We start from the raw sequence: 17,563 nt of genomic DNA, 5'->3' as shown, positions 1-17,563 counted from the left end.
GGAGAGAGGCATGGAGAGGGAGCCAGAGAGTGCAGCAAGGGAGAGAAGCACGAAGAGGAAGCCCAAGAGAGCCTTTAGGAAGCCCGATAGAGCTGTTAGGGAGAGAGAGCCCTGAGCCTGAGAGAGCCGTTAGGGAGAGAAGCACGGCGAGGGAGCCTGAGAGAGCCGTTAGGGAGAGAAGCACGGAGAGGGAGCCCGAGAGAGCCGTTAGGGAGAGAAGCACGGAGAGGGAGCCCCAAAGAGCAGTTAGGGAGAGAAGTATGGAGAGGGAGCCCGTGAGAGCCGTTAGGGAAAGAAGCACTGAGAGGGAGCCCGAGAGAGCCGTTAGGAAGAGAAGCACAGAGAGGGAGTCCGAGAGAGCCATTAGAGAGAGAAGCACGGAGGGAGAGCCCCAGAGAGCAGTTAGGAAGAGAAGCACAGAGATGGAGCCAGAGAGCCGTTAGGGAGAGAAGTATGGAGAGGGAGCCCGAGAGAGCCGTTAGGGAGAGAAGCACAGAGAGGGAGCCCGAGAGAGCCGTTAGGAAGAGAAGCACGGAGAGGGAGCCCGCGAGAGCCATTAGGGAGAGAAGCACTGAGAGGGAGCCAGAGAGAGCCATTAGGGAGAGAAGCACAGAGAGGGAGCCGGAGAGAGCCATTAGGGAGAGAAGCACAGAGAGGGAGCCCAAGAGAGCCGTTAGGAAGAGAAGCACAGAAAGGGAGCCCACGAGAGCCGTTAGGGAGAGAAGCACTGAGAGGAAGCCCGAGAGTGCAAGCAAAAGAGAGAGGCATGGAGATGGAGCCAGAGAGTGCAGCAAGGGAGAGAAGCACAGAGAGGGAGCCCAAGAGAGCCGCTAGGGAGAGAAGCGCAGAGAGGGAGCCCGAGAGAGCTGTTAAGGAGAGAGAGCCCAGAGCCCGAGAGAGCCGTTAGGGAGAGGAGCAAGGCGAGGGAGCCCGAGGGAGCCGTTAGGAAGAGAAGCACGGAGAGGGAGCCCGCGAGAGCCGTTAGGAAGAAAAGCACGGAGAGGGAGCCCAAGAGAGCCGTTAGGGAGAGAAGCACTGAGAGGGAGCCCAAGAGAGCCGTTAGGAAGCCCGATAGAGCAGTTAGGGAGAGAGAGCCCTGAGCCCGAGAGAGCCGTTTGGGAGAGAAGCACTGAGAGGGTGCCGAGAGAGCAGTTAGGGAGAGAAGCACGGAGAGGGGGCCCGTGAGAGTCGTTAGGGAGAGAATCACGGAGGGGGAGCCCGAGAGAGCCGTTAGGGAGAGAAGCACTGAGAGGAAGCCCGAGAGTGCAAGCAAAGGAGAGAGGAATGGAGAGGGAGCCAGAGAGTGCAGCAAGGGAGGGAAGCACGAAGAGGGAGCCCAAGAGAGCCTTTAGGAAGCCCGATAGAGCTGTTAGGGAGAGAGAGCCCTGAGCCTGAGAGAGCCGTTAGGGAGAGAAGCACGGCGAGGGAGCCCGAGAGTGCAAGCAAAGGAGAGAGGCATGGAGAGGGAGCCAGAGAGTGCAGCAAGGGAGGGAAGCACGAAGAGGGAGCCCAAGAGAGCCTTTAGGAAGCCCGATAGAGCCGTTAGGGAGAGAGAGAGCCCTGAGCCTGAGAGAGCCGTTAGGGAGAGAAGCACGGCGAGGGAGCCCGAGAGAGCCGTTAGGGAGAGAAGCACGGAGAGGGAGCCCCAAAGAGCTGTTAGGGAGAGAAGTACAGAGGGAGCCCAAGAGAGCCATTAGGGAGAGAAGCACGGAGAGGGAGCCCGAGAGAGCCATTAGGGAGAGAAGCACGGAGAGGGAGCCAGAGAGTGCAGCAGGGGAGAGAAGCACGGAGAGGGAGCCCGAGAGAGCAGCAGGGGAGAGAAGCACGGAGAGGGAGCCAGAGAGTGCAGCAGGGGAGAGAAGCACGGAGAGGGAGCCAGAGAGTGCAGCAGGGGAGAGAAGCACGGAGAGGGAGCCTGAGAGTGCAGCAGGGGAGAGAAACACGGAGAAGGAGCCCGAGTGTGCAGCAGGGGAGAGAAGCACGGAGAGGGAGCCTAAGAGTGTGGCGAAGGAGAGAAGCGCAGAGAAGGAGCCTGAGAGTGCAGCAGGGGAGAGAAGTACGGAGAGGGAGCCTGAGTGTGCAGCAGGGGAGAGAAGCACGGAGAGGGAGCCCGAGAGAGCAGCAGGGGAGAGAAGCACGGAGAGGGAGCCCGAGAGAGCAGCAGGGGAGAGAAGCACGGAGAGGGAGCCAGAGAGTGCAGCAGGGGAGAGAAGCACGGAGTGGGAGCCAGAGAGTGCAGCAGGGGAGAGAAGCACGGAGTGGGAGCCAGAGAGTGAAGCAGGGGAGAGAAGCACGGAGAGGGAGCCCAAGAGAGCAGCAGGGGAGAGGAGTGAGGTTGGGAAGATGAGTTGCAGAGAGAGGCATGAGAGGTGGAAGGCAAAGCAAGGGAGCTACACCTGGGAAAGGGGTAAGCATGGGAGAGATGAAGAGGAGAACAACAGGGAAGAAAGGAGAGGGAGAGGACATGGGAAGGGGGAAAGGGGGAGAAGAGTGGAGGCTGGGGGGGCGGAGAGAGAGGCAGAGGGGGCCATGGCATGGAGGGGCACAGAGGAGATGTGGACGTGAGGCAGAGAGAGACGGCTACAGAGGCAGAGAGGGGTGAGGGGGTTGAGGGGCTAACAGGGCCGGACTGGGAACTGAAAGCAGCCCTGGCAAATTTTCCCAGACCAGCCCCCATCCGGCGCGTAGCGCGCGAGCTCAACGTGCGAGCCTGGCGACTACTATGGGCTTTGAGGCTGTTCTCCCACAAGAAAATTTTGGAAAAAGACAGAGCAAAATGGACAATTTTACAGCACATTTTCCATTACATATTCAATTGTATGAACTTTCAAAGCAATGTAAATAGTAGATGATGACCCTAAAGAGCACCCGGTTACCCCCACCCAGTCAGATCATGTACCCATAGACATTCTTTCAGAGAGCACCAAAAATAGACCAACCAAAAATAGACACGAGTAGTGAATCACAGAGAACAAAGTAAAAGTGAGGCCAGCCCTACATGATGTGTAGCGAGCAAGCACAGCGAGCAAGCCCGGCGACTACTTTTGGAAAAAGAGAGACAAAAATTGTGAATTTTAGAGCACCAGGTTACCCACCCAGTCACATTATGTACCTGAAGCACACATGCTGTTTCCATGAGTTTTCACATTAAAGCTAGGCCTGCTGACTTTATCAATGCTTGTTGTCAAAAATGTGTCCTAAAGTAGTCGAGAAAACTCCACTTAACTGGATATTTTCATACCTTGCTGCCAGAACCAGAATACCACCAGAAATAACAGTTTGATTCCACAAGCTAGCTGAGAGACAACCCAATATAAAAGTGTTCTCCTTTTCCAAGCTCTTTAAAGAGAGACCAATGATTTCTAAAGAAACGTACCTAAAGATGGAGCTGAAACAGGGATAGACATAGGCAGCGCAGCTCCCACAAGATATGTGGTTGGAGTAGAATAGAGATGCTTTGAAGAAACCAGGGATGCCAACTGTGCCCTCTGCACATCTGCCTGTCTCTTGCTTGATCCATGTGACCTGTCTACCCATCTCTTTCCTGTGCAGTCCTAACATCTTTAATGTTCTGTTTACAACACAGCTCTTTCTCAGGGGTGGTTGGGGGCAGCGGTCTTGAAAATGGCATTGTCTTGCCAATGAATGTGTGTGATGTGACCTCTGAGGGTCCAGTCGAGGTGAAACAAGGTCTGACTGACGGCAGCTGGGACAGTGCACAGTGATGAACGGCACAGTTTCTTCTAATCCTGCTGTTTTCCAGTATGACAATGTTTGTGTGTTTTGAACAAACCAGAGACTGGCAGGAGGTGTCCTATTACCATATAGGAAAGAAGACAGATGCATCTATGACCGGAATAAAAGAATAACCAATACACAAGAAGACACACAAATAGGTAGGTCTGCCTGAAGGCCTGCTTGACCTCCAATCACACAAGAAGTTATACAAAGGGCAAAGAAAAAACACAGGAAGATAGAGTGAGGACAGGTAAAGGGGAACACAGACAGAGACACAGATAGCAGAAAAACAAGGAAGACTGGCATAGAGGATCGACAAAAAGACAAATCTACAGGACAGATACAGAGGAATACGGACATAATCTCAGAATATTGACAGGCACCAAGGTTAGACCAATCTTTCATTCACAAGCAACCTAGGGTGAGGTGACACTTCGGCTTAGAGACAGGCGACTCTATGAGGAAGCAGCAATTTACTTTAATACACATCATGTGTCTTTGAAGTTTGAGCCGATCTTGATCCCAGCCATCAACATCCAGGCGACAGTCAGGGAAGAAGGGGTGCTGTGCTAACCGCTGTGGGGTAAGTGACTGCCCTAGCCCTGCCTTTTGTGTTTATGACATGAAGAGGAGTTGGGCTAGCGTAGGCGGACTCTCGGAGTGGCTTAATCATTCTGTGCTCGTCTGTGTGTTTCACTGTCTTGGCTTCGGGAGTCAGGGCCGGCAAGGCCCAGGCAACGCACAATATACAACTAGTCAAGCCCTGGCCATCCCACTCCAATCTACCCTACCCCTCTCCACCTCAAACTAACCTACTCCAATCTATATTGAGATAAGTTTACAATGATAACATATAATTGACAAACACTGCTGCCATCTCCTTATTGGGCATGCAGAACTGGATATGGCAATGGCATGGATACCTTGCATTATCTGTATTGCCTTATTATGCCTTTATTTCGTACCAATTGAAATAAAAACATGCTTTAAAAAAAAACTACTCCAGTCTACTGCGTCTAATTCCACCCACTTCAATCTACACCACCCCAATCTTATCTACCCTACTCCAATCTACCCCATTCCCATCTACCTCACCCCATCCCAATCCACCACACGCCTCTCTATCCAACTCCACTGCAATACAATCTATCCCAATCTACCCCACTCCAATCTACCCCACACCTCCCCAATCTACCCCACTCCATCCCAATCTACCCTACAATATACCCCACTTCAATCTACCCCCCTCCACTTTACTCCAGTTGACCCAACTCCTCTAGTATACCCCACTCCAGGCTACCCCACTCCACTCCCATCTACCCTAATCAACCCCACAATTCCCAATCTACCCCACTCTTCCCAATCTACCCCACTCTTCCCAATCTACCCCACTCTTCCCAATCTATCTACCCCACTCTTCCCAATCTACCCCACTTCATCCCAATCCATCCCACTTCATCCCAATCCACCCCAATCCAATCTACCCCACTACAATCTACCACGCTGATCTACCCAACTACCTAATGCCTCCCCAATACAATCTACCCCACTCCCTTCTACCTCACTCTAGCCTCACTACACTACGCCAATCTTCCCCACTCCACTTTACCACAATCCACCCTATTCCACTACCCCAATATACCCCACTCCAATCTACTCTACCCTACGCTACACCACACCACTAACTTTTAAACATGCTGAACAGTAGCCACACTGGTATACAGCATGGCTGAAACACATTGCCCAAGCAAATAGCTCTTGCATAGGCAAGACATATTGGCTTTTCCAGTGCTTGTTTATTAGTGGCCTGTTGACAATGCATATGCAGAATTTCATGATAAAACGGAGGAACGTCTAGTTTTTAAGATAAAAGCCTAGCAGCATTAAGAACGTTTTGGAGTAAAAGGCTTTAACCTAAGTATTTTAACTTTCATGCTCCGTGTTACACTAGCATGCTAATTGGTGCCAGATTTTGCAAATATTAAAAACATGTAGGAATTGTTTTATCGCACACCAAGGTATAACGTACATGTGCTCCTAATGGCGACCGATTAATACGTTAGCCACTAAGCTAGCTGACCATGCCTTTCAATGTATATTATATTTTTCTTATGTTTTTTCCCTGCCTTTTTTGGCAGAGCTGTCAATCTCTACAGCCTCACATACCATGACCATGAAAACGGTGCTGTATTCCCTCATGCCGCCAAGAAACCCATATTAGGCCCAACTGATCATTTTCTGGCGCCGGTCCGGACCTTGCCATCCGAACTCTGCATTTAAGGCGCTCACAAATTCAGCAGATGTTTCTACTTTTGAAACCACTGGTGGCACTTGGGCTTGAATGAGCATTATCAGAGAGCATTAAACACCATGAAATAGAAAGGAAGTACAGGGTCAGTTGGCTTTGGTGGAGTAACCGCCACCAGAAACCCAACCAACTTCAAGCTCCTGATGAATCTGTGGGGCCCAAAGGTGCACCTGAGAGTTCCAAACCATCTGTAAAAGCTGCAGCATGGTCGCCTTGAAGTCTGAGATTTGCTGCAGAGCCTAGTGTGGCCGGGGAACTTGCAGCACAGTGGGTACAAAACTGGAATGGGATCAGTCGGACATAAAAGCTAGAGTTATTTTATGAGACTCTATTTTAGAGATACCTATTCCTTTAAATTGGTACACATTGGCCAATGTTACTAAGACAGCCAGGTGTTAACTGAGTCTGGTATTTGTAGGTAAGTTGGGCTTCCTTTTTAACTGTTGAGCTTAACAAACGTCTGAAAGAATAGGGAAAACCTATGCCAATTAACTGCCAGCTGGACGTTGCCTTTTTTTATTTAGAAAAGAGGGTGACAGAGCTCAATTTGAAAGGGTTATAGTGGCCCTCAGCTGATTCTGGAGCCTCACTTATGCATGCCAAGGTTTTGGCCACACCATGAACAACTCTCCTGGACCCTTAGGGCCTGTGGTTAGGGTCTATCGAGCCTGCAGTGAGGATACCATAGACATCATCAAAGGCCCTGCCATGGTCAGTAAGGAAACATGGAATAACACCTGCCAAAGACCCAACAAGGAATCTGTAGGTAGGGTTCCATTTGTCAACCCCCAAGTCAGTATACACACAAGGCCTGCATCTATAGTTATTTATTATGCACTAGTCTGGTGAAGAAAATATGCGGCATGATTATAGCAACACAGAGTATTCCAACTTCTATGTGGTGAACATCCCCCTTTATAGTAGCCAACCAGTAGTGATTTTTGGTGAAACATAAGCCCATTGCTTTGACTTTCTCAAACTGTAACCTCTTGTTCAGTATTTTCTTTACTTTATGGCTAACAATATCACAGAACACACTATTCCAAAAAGGCAAAGGGGAGGTTCGAGCCTCTCTGTGCTAGGTAATTTTAAACAAGTTTGTAAATTATAATCTGGTCCTACCGTCTGATCATGACAGAGAAGAGAACCCCTCTCAAATAGTCCTTTTATCTGCTGTCCCAATGCTACGAGCAACAAGTCCGCATGGATATGGGAAGGATTGCATCATAGGCCTTTCACCGCCGTGTGTTATTTGAAATCAGTGAGGAGGCCAGGTGTTTCTAAATTCCTTTTTGCAAGGTTGCTTCCGCAAGATTTCCCTCTTTCCCCCACAACTACGGTACCTGATAAATACAGCAGTGAGCTCCTGTGATCATATTTACTTAGCTTGCAGCTAGTGAGCCCATAGCGGAGGCTGCTACACCAAAAAGCCGGGGCCTGGCGCCACCATTTATCCAGCATTCTCAGGCACATGCTTTGCACCGGGGGCTGGGTGTGTTCAGAGATGTGTATGGGGGAGTCCGTATTTAGCTCACATCTCTATTCACAAATGTTTTCTTGGTATGCAATTAAGATTCAGAAAAGAACATATAAGATACGGAATCAGAAAAAAAGGCCTGCCTCTTGCACCCGTTCGTACTCGTTGTAAAAGTTGTGCTCGCTACAGAACAGGGAGAATGGGCATTTGACATCTACACACTCTTATACAACCCCCACCCCCGTGCTCGGATCATTATTTCAAATGGCATCGGCACCTGTCTTCCCAAAGTGAGTTCATGATCTTCACATATGTACGCAACATACGTTGTCATTGTAATAGACACCCAAATGCAGCTAAGTGTATCTGTTGCAGCAAAGAGGCCAAACTCTGAATGGGCACGTAAACAGGGTTATTGCCTTAGACCGTAATAGGTGTGATGCACATTGGCTCACAGTGTGGCAGAAGGATGAAGAACTGATCATGCCCATGTAATGCCTGTATCTGTTTGGTTAGGAGAGGTCACACAACCGTCACTGATGGAAGCGGCCCTGTCCACCACGAACATGGGCCCGTATTTTCAAAATGTTTAACTGGTGCACAAATTATAAATCACCTGAAATTGTGGGTAATTTGAAATTCACACAAACAAATGTGTCCGTACATGGAGGGAAGCTACTAAGGGCCATGTTGCATGTTATACGGGAGGGCAGGGTGTGCCATTATTCCCCAAGGGGCCATACTTCTTCGGGGCCCCATGCCCGTGCTACATTTGTTTATAGATTTTAAAGTAAGTCTACTTACTCAATTTATTAATAACAAGTCAACTAACGTGGCTAATACCAGTAGACAGAGCCAGATATTCAGAGTTTCTTGACCCGGGCTCCACAAAAATACCTAACATGCCTGGGTCATATCTGGGAGTCCACTTTACACCTAGAAATCTGAACCATCATTGCGGAGTAAAATAACTCTGTTTTGCTGGAGTTCTTCAGTTTCACAACGATGGCTAGCACCCAGGCCTGTATTAGGAAGAACTGTGGTCTCGGCCAATACAAATCCTTGGCAAAACCCATCGTCCTCACAGCAATGCACTTGACTGCAGTACTACGGAAGTGCTGGGGAGGCGGAAAAGGGCGGCGAAGGACAGGAGAGGCTGCACATCAAAGAGAAGAAGAAAAGGGGGCGAGTGGGGAGGAACTGGCGGCGGAGCCACGGAGGGCTGGGGCGGAGAGAGGCAGGTCTGTGTGCAGAGGAGCGCGTGCACCGGACTTGTGGCCACGGAGAGGGGATGCAAAGCAGCAGGGGGCTGTGAAATACGACCACCCCACCCTCCCGGACATGCCCCTGACGTGGGAGCCTCCTTAGGCGCCTTGAAGTCATCCCCATACTCGAGATGCCCTCTGGGCATTCCCATCACTTCAAACACCAGATCCCTTGCGAGCCCGCATGCAGGCGCTCCCCCCGCCCTCCTGGCCCCCAGCCAGGACCATCAGCTGCCCAGGACTTCCGTGGGAACCCTCCATGCCAGCTGCACACCAGCTGGAGGGCAATGCCCATGACATCCAGTCACTTCCATGCCAGTCACCGCGCAGGACGCAGCGGGCACGGTCCCTGTGCCCCTAGCCAGAAGCACCAAGATCTAAAGTCTCACCCTATGCCATGAATAGAGCAGGTAAGGTCCCCGTGCCCCTAGCCGGAAACAGCAAGATCTAAAGTCTCAAGATCTAAAGTCTCACCCTATGCCATGAATAGAGCAGGCACGGTCCCCATGCCCCTAGCCAGAAACACCAAGATCTAAAGTCTCACCCTATGCCATGAATAGAGCAGGTAAGGTCCCCGTGCCCCTAGCCGGAAACAGCAAGATCTAAAGTCTCACCCTATGCCATGAATAGAGCAGGTAAGGTCCCCGTGCCCCTAGCCGGAAACAGCAAGATCTAAAGTCTCACCCTATGCCATGAATAGAGCGAACACGGTCCCTGTGCCCCTAGCCGGAAACAGCAAGATCTAAAGTCTCACCCTATGTCATGAATAGAGCGAACACGGTCCCTGTGCCCCTAGCCGGAAGCACAAAGATCTAAAGTCTCACCCTATGCCATGAATAGAGCAGGTAAGGTCCCTGTGCCCCTAGCCAGAATCTAGCGTCTCACCACACCACCACCCCAGACTGGGCACGGTGCAAGCACTGTGTTTTCTCCCAGTTATGTCTCCCCCTGTATGATGCTTTTCCCCTTCATCTAATCCGCTTCTCAGGAGTTCTCGGGCAGAATTACGGAGCAGCGCTAATCACAAAGCACTTTAATTAACACAGAACACACCGAGTCCAACATCTGCATTTAGTTCCTCTTTGCGCGATACTGTTTATTTCCTACTTTGGTGGGCGCTGCCAGTGAAGTCATTCTGTGGCCCTGGGTTGCTATAGTCCTACTTCTGTGTTTGTGGAATGTCCCAGTTTTTTGGTTTTAAAAACCAGGTCACCCTCCTTGGCTGAGATAAAGAATGCTTTTATGGTTTTAATTAACCGAATGAAGTACTTTTAGACTGACTGGCTGAGATAAAGACGACTTGGTTTCAGTTTGCGCATTATAGGTTTCCAGTTCCGTCAGTGGCACCCACAATGCCCGACAGAATGCCCATTCCCTACTTTCTCGCTGCCCTGGATGCTAAAGTGGACTGCCTGGTGGGTTTGAGCACTGGAAGCTGAAAATCTGCCAAACCCGTCACAAAGGACAACAAATGTTTTTTTAATTTCCTCTGAGGAAACAGGCTTTTTGCAGGTTCACCCCTAGTTTTTGCCGTTATTTTGACTACCAGTCATTGGTTCTATGCAGTGCTTAATTTGAGACGGTGGTATCCGGTACTTGGGACATACACTTAAGTGTCAACACGGGCACGTGTGACAGTCTCCCACAGGGTGGTGCGGTCTAGCTAATTTAGAAATGACCATTATAGCAGTTAATTATCAATTCAATATACATTAAAAGTGACTATTACCTGCCACCAAAGCCATTCTTATAGCTTTGAGGGCCTGAAATAGTCCGAATTGTCACAAGTGTAGGAGTGTGATGGGTGGTAGTTGTGTTGTTACTATCGTTGGCAGCACTGGCTGAGGCACTGGGTGGTGCAAGCTGTAGTGATCTCCCGATGAGAGCCCTGGCACTTAGGTTTTTTCTTCAAATTAAGCACCAGTGTTCTGGCTCTAAAATGCCCTGAGCCCTGCTGACCAGGACTTAGTGCATGGTGCTCTGACCCTTAAAGGGACAGGTTTAATTAGCTAGACCCAATTAACACTACCATAACTTATTTGTAAGTCTGTAGTACATGGTAACAAGGGTACCTAGGGTGTGTACGTTAAAGTGCCCCCCAGGGACTCTAGCACTTGTTGTGCCACTCGGAAACACATGACTCCCAGCCTGGCATTGCTTGCTGGCAGAGGAGTTTTAACTTCAAATTCGACTTTGAAATGCAAAGCAATGGCAAAGCGCAAACATCCTTTTTAATTTATGCCAGTCGCCCTTTCACCAGGACTATCAAGTCCTAGGTCAGGGTGCAGCATATTAAAAAGTAGATCATGTGTTTTACATGCTCCAACAGTAAAAACATGTTTGTTGTCGCTTTTTACGGTTGAAAGGCTGGAAGCCACATTGGCAAGTACAGAGGTACGGGCTGGCGCTTCAGGCCTGCTAACCTCTGAAAGGGATTACTGAGGGGGGTACTTCAAGGTATCGAAAGAATCAGCGCATTAAAACGGATTTAATGTTTAAATGAAATGTAATGTCACTGATGGGCAAAGGGCAACTTTAGTGAGATGCCACTTTGGCTACCAAGGTTTCCAGTGCCAGTTTACGGTTGTACTCGACTGTCCTTCCAGACAGTCTTCGGTCCTCCTGAACGACGTGAACGACTCCGAGGGATGGACACAATAGGGGGCGACCACTGGAAGAGGTGTTACCTCTCCCAGACAGGAAGCCACACAGGTTGTGAGCTTCAAAGGAGAAGCCACTTTTGAAGGGCTACTAGCAAGCACAGGTCAGAGGGGCTGCTCTGTTGTGTAGGTGGTTGGGCTGGCAGCAGGGACAGAGGGGGACAAGATAGTTGCTCATCCGGTTTTCTTGTAGGCGTGTAGCCCACTGGTAGCCACACCTTTGGGATGGGCTACCAAGCGCCACACACCGAGACACTGACATAGCTTGATGTCACACTTCACAGGAAGTTGTCATCTCGCGGAAGTCGCAGCCACTAGCCCATTGGCTAATGATCACAACCGCCCCCAGGGTACTTTCTAGGCATTAAGAGGGCACCACTGGCCCCCAGAACTCATATCTCGCTTGGAGTGGAGAAGAGGATCGAAGGACTGCCCTGCTGACATTGGACCTGGCACAAAAAGGCTGCACCGAAGCTGGACCTCACCTGCTGCTCCTTGGGCTAGCACCTGCAGCGTCGTGTATCCCGTGCATCAAGACCACTCCATAAACATCAATGGCAAGACGGTATTAATGCTAGAACTGGCTGCACTGCTCTTCATGTGATGGTAGCGGATTCTTCAGATCTTGTTGACCTCCTTGACTGGCCGCCTGCCGGAGTTGGTTGCCCCAAATTATCCAAAGTGATACAATTCGGATTCATTACATTTGCCAATGTTTGTTCGAGGTTGCGTGAAAAGTCTTGATTTATTGTTTTTTCAACAAATATATCTTTCCCAAACACTCTGGTAGAACTGTTTCGTTTTGGAATCCATAAATTCATAAAAACTAAAGTCTATCTTTATAAATGAGTGCAGGATTTCTTGAGAGTTGTTTTTCTTTCTTTTTTGGTTGTTTTGGTGCTGTTTAAATGCTTTACACTTGTTCCTCTGTTGAAGCCTAACTGCTCGAAGCCGCAGCTACCAATGGTTGAGCTAAGGATGACAAACGAAGCCTGATTGGTCTTAAGAGGGGTGGGTAGTGTATGACACGTAAAGGTCTCAACCACATTCTATAATACACCCCATTTCCTCACAACCCCCACATGCTAACTATAGATTAGTAGCACAGTACGCATCAAGCGCCTTGAGACCTTGCGGTGATAAGATGCGCTATATAAAAACATTTGACATGACATGAGAACCAGACTTAAGGCTTAAGGGCCTGTATGACAAGAACGGCTGGTTGCTGCTGAATGTTTTGCGCGACTGAGCAACCATGGCTCCCAGGGCATCTACTGGAAAGACTGCTTCCCGGTAGATAGGAGGAGGATTAAAAATGAGTCATACCGCAGCACGAGCAGGCTCTGCCAATGGGATACACAGGCTCAGAATGCAGTGCAGGTAGTATCAGCCAATGAGAATCAATGGGTCATAAAACAGGAAGCAAGGCAAGCAGTCTCAACCAATGGGATACACAGGCTCAGAATGCAGTGCAGGTAGTATCAGTCAATGAGAATCAATGGGTCATAAAACAGGAAGCAAGGCAAGCAGTCTCAACCAATGGGATACACAGGCTCAGAATGCAGTGCAGGTAGTATCAGTCAATGAGAATCAATGGGTCATAAAACAGGAAGCAGGGCAAGCAGTCTCAACCAATGGGATACACAGGCTCAGAATGCAGTGCAGGTAGTATCAGCCAATGAGAATCAATGGGTCATAAAACAGGAAGCAGTGCAAGCCGTCTCAACCAATGGGATACACAGGCTCAGAATGCAGTGCAGGTAGTATCAGTCAATGAGAATCAATGGGTCATAAAACAGGAAGCAAGGCAAGCAGTCTCAACCAATGGGATACACAGGCTCAGAATGCAGTGCAGGTAGTATCAGCCAATGAGAATCAATGGGCCATAAAACAGGAAGCAGGGCAAGCAGTCTCAACCAATGGGATACACAGGCTCAGAATGCAGTGCAGGTACTATCAGCCAATGAGAATCAATGGGTCATAAAACAGGAAGCAGGGCAAGCCGTCTCAACCAATGGGATACACAGGCTCAGAATGCAGTGCCGGTAGTATCAGCCAATGAGAATCAATGGGTCATAAAACAGGAAGCAGGGCAAGCCGTCTCAACCAATGGGATACAATCCTAAAATGTAAGGTGAAGATGAAATACCCTTATATCTCACAAAGATAGCAGATGGCATGGAGTAGGTTGATGCAGGATCACCATAGTTGGTGCAGAACGCAGCCGCTAGGATACTGTCGGGTACTCCCACGTTCAAGCCCATCTCTAATGTGGTGCGACAGCTCCATTGGCTGCCCATAAGAAGCAGAATACAATTTAAAGCCCTCTGTATTGCCTACAAGGCAATTCACAATTCAGGACGGAAGTGCTTGAAGAAAGCCTTTCTGGCTTACACGCCCATCAGATCTCTTCTCTCAGCAGATGCCAGTCTTCTGGTCGTCCCTAGAACCAAGAAAGTCAACTGCGACAATAGAAGCTTCAAAGTTACCGCATCCAAACTGTGGAATTCTCTTCCCTCGCAGAATAACCCCTTCACTGCGGCGGTTCGAATGGGTTTGGGCATGGAGCTGTGGTGCTCATGATGGAGCTCCTGGACCCAGCCAAGCAAGGAGAGGCTCCCCGGGCACAACAGAACCCCGTCCCTGGCTTTGGCAGTGCGGCAGGCCGGGGGGCGAGGGGAACCCAACCCGGGCCCCTGGGCCCCATCTGGGAGACCGGAGGCGCTGGGGACGCCTCCCCGGGCCCTCCCAGACCCCATCCAGGGCTTCCTGCCACGCGGCAGGCCCAGGAACAGACCCTGGGCTGGGGCAACATCCTGGCCCGTCCAGCTGCCGGCTGAGGACAGCTAGGCCGAGAGTACCTTGTCCCTATCAATCCGGAGGAAAATTACCCATATTTCTTGTAATCCGTGCACACAAGGTGACAGAGGGGACCCAGGGCGCAAAAGTGCGCGAGCTCCCGGAGCCCTCGCTCGGATCCGGGAGGCGAATGGCACCTCATCGGGACTTCCAGGGAAGTCCGGCCATCTGGTCGCTACATAGGAAAGCATTGCGGGCGACCAGATGGCCGAGGCGAGAGGGGCGACAAGATAGCCACGGCCGAAATGACACCAATCTGCCTGCCCCAGGCCTGTAGGGATCAGGAGCTGCAGGGCTCCGGGGCTCCGGGGCTCCCTGCCGCGCGGCAGGACCCAGGACGGAGCCCCCGGTATGGGGGCCACCCTCTCAGGGGCCCCGGACGGGGCTCCCAAAACCCAGCGGAGCAAGGGGAGGCTCCCTGGGCACCACGGAACCCAGTCCCGGGCCTTTGGCAGTGCGGCAGGCCGGAGGGACGGGGCCCTGGGCCCAAGCACCCGACTCGGGGCCCGGGGAGGCCCCTGGACCCTGCCGGGGCTCCCAGGCCCAGAGGCGCAGGGGAAGCCTACCCCGGGTCCTCCGGACCCCGTCCCAGGCACCCTGCCACGCGGCAGGACCCAGGACGGACCCCCCCAGGCAAGGAGGCCAACCTCCCCGGGGCAACTGAGGGCCCATAGGACGGAGCTCCTGAACCCAGCCAAGCACGGGGAGGCACCCCGGGCACCACGGAACCCAGTGCCGGGCCTTGGACAGTGCGGCAGGCCGGAGGACAGGGCCCTGCGCCAGAGCACCCCATCCGGGGCCCGGGGACCCCAAGGCCCAGAGGCACAGGGGTAGCCTTCCCCGGGCCCTCCGGAACCCATCCCGGGCACCCTGCCACGCGGAAGGACCCAGGACGGTGCCCCGGCCGGAGCTCTTGAACCCAGCCAGGCTCCCCAGGCACAACAGACACCGCTAGGCCGAGAGGGGTCCCAGAGTACCTTGTCCCTATCAATCCGGAGGAAAATTACCCCCATTTCTTGTAATCCGTGCACACAAGGTAACAGAGGGGACCCAGGGCGCAAAAGTGCCCGACCTCCTGGAGCCCTCGCTGGGATCCGGGAGGCGAATGGCACCTCATCGGGACTTCCAGGGAAGTCCGGCCATCTGGTCGCTACATAGGAAAGCATTGCGGGCGACCAGATGACCGAGGCGAGAGGGGCGACCAGATGGCCGGGACCGAAATGACACCAATCTGCCTGCCCCAGGCCTGTAGGGAGCTCCGGGGCTCCAAGGCTCCAGGCCTCCGGGGCTCTGGGGCTCTGGGGCTCTGGGGCTCTGGGGCTCTGGGTCTCTGGGTCTGCAGGGCTCGGGGACTGCAGGGCTCCACGGCTCGAGGGGCTGTAGGGCTACGGGGCTACGGGGCTCCGGGGCTCCAGGGCTCCAGGGCTGCAGGGCTCCAGGGCTGCAGAGCTCCGGGGCTGCTGGGCTCGAGGTCTGCAGGGCTCCAGGGTTACAGGGCCTGGGACCCATGGAGCCCGTCCCGGGTACTTTGCCACTCTGTGGGCCGGAGGAGGGAGCCCCGGATGCCTGGGAGGTGTTGCCCAGGCATCGCCCATCTGGTCCCAAGCAGGGAACAACCAGCCCCGGAAGGGTGTTCGGGCATACCCTTGCACCTACTAATCCGGAGGAAAATTACCCCCATTTCTTGTAATCCATGCACTCGAGGTGACAGAGGGGACCCACGGCGCAAACGTGCCCAACCTCCTGGAGCCCTGGCTGGGATCCGGGAGGCAAATGGCACCTCATCGGCACTTCCAGGGAAGTCCGGCCATCTGGTCGCTTTATAGGAAAGCATTGCAGGCGACCAGATGGCCGAGGCGAGAGGGGCGACCAGATGACCGGGACCCAAATGATGCCAATCTGCCTGCCCCGGGCCAGCAGGGCTCTGGGGCTGCAGGGCTCCAGAGCTCCGGGGCTCCGGGGCTTCAGGCCTCCCCGGGCCCTGATGGACCCTCTCTCCCGGGCGCCCCGGACCCCCGGCCGGCTCGCAGGACGGAGGGGTATTCCCGCTCCACCGGGCCCTGCCGGACGGGGCTCAAGCCCCGGGCCCGGTCCCGGCCCCTGTCCCGGCTTTCTGAACCCTAGTCCAGGCCGGGGAGAGCCTCCCTGGGCCCCGGTCGACCCTCCGTCCCGGGCGCCCCGGACCCCCGGCCGGCTTGCAGGACAGAGGGGTATTCCCGCACCACCGGGCCCTGCCGGACGGGGCTCAAGCCCCGGGCCCGGTCCCGGCCCCAGTCCTGGCTGTCCGAACCCTAGTCCAGGCCGGGGAGAGCCTCCCTGGGCCCCGGTCGACCCTCCGTCCCGGGCGCCCCGGACCCCCGGCCGGCTTGCAGGACGGAGGGGTATTCCCGCACCACCGGGCCCTGCCGGACGGGGCTCAAGCCCCGGGCCCGGTCCCGGCCCCAGTCCCGGCTGTCCGAACCCTAGTCCAGGCCGGGGAGAGCCTCCCTGGGCCCCGGTCGACCCTCCGTCCGGGGCGCCCCGGACCCCCGGCCGGCTTGCAGGACGGAGGGGTATTCCCGCACCACCGGGCCCTGCCGGACGGGGCTCAAGCCCCGGGCCCGGTCCCGGCCCCAGTCCTGGCTGTCCGAACCCTAGTCCAGGCCGGGGAGAGCCTCCCTGGGCCCCGGTCGACCCTCCGTCCCGGGCGCCCCGGACCCCCGGCCGGCTTGCAGGACGGAGGGGTATTCCCGCACCACCGGGCCCTGCCGGACGGGGCTCAAGCCCCGGGCCCGGTCCCGGCCCCAGTCCCGGCTGTCCGAACCCTAGTCCAGGCCGGGGAGAGCCTCCCTGGGCCCCGGTCGACCCTCCGTCCGGGGCGCCCCGGACCCCCGGCCGGCTTGCAGGACGGAGGGGTATTCCCGCACCACCGGGCCCTGCCGGACGGGGCTCAAGCCCCGGGCCCGGTCCCGGCCCCAGTCCTGGCTGTCCGAACCCTAGTCCAGGCCGGGGAGAGCCTCCCTGGGCCCCGGTCGACCCTCCGTCCCGGGCGCCCCGGACCCCCGGCCGGCTTGCAGGACGGAGGGGTATTCCCGCACCACCGGGCCCTGCCGGACGGGGCTCAAGCCCCGGGCCCGGTCCCGGCCCCAGTCCCGGCTGTCCGAACCCTAGTCCAGGCCGGGGAGAGCCTCCCTGGGCCCCGGTCGACCCTCCGTCCGGGGCGCCCCGGACCCCTGGCCGGCTTGCAGGACGGAGGGGTATTCCCGCACCACCGGGC

The 17,563-nt window shown here is 54.0% G+C and overlaps 1 protein-coding gene across 1 annotated transcript in view; it reads right to left on the bottom strand.

Moving 5' to 3' along the window:
* LOC147699085 (immunoglobulin superfamily member 3-like) overlaps positions 1-17,563 on the bottom strand; it is a 394,763-nt gene that overhangs the window by 280,147 nt on the left and 97,053 nt on the right. The gene's annotated exons all lie outside the window — the stretch shown is intronic.

Source organism: Lissotriton vulgaris, chromosome 8 (assembly GCF_964263255.1).
Source record: "Lissotriton vulgaris chromosome 8, aLisVul1.2, whole genome shotgun sequence".
In the NCBI taxonomy this organism is placed as follows: domain Eukaryota; kingdom Metazoa; phylum Chordata; class Amphibia; order Caudata; family Salamandridae; genus Lissotriton; species Lissotriton vulgaris.
Note: the sequence above shows the minus strand (reverse complement) of the source record. Positions and strands in the feature narration are given on the sequence as shown.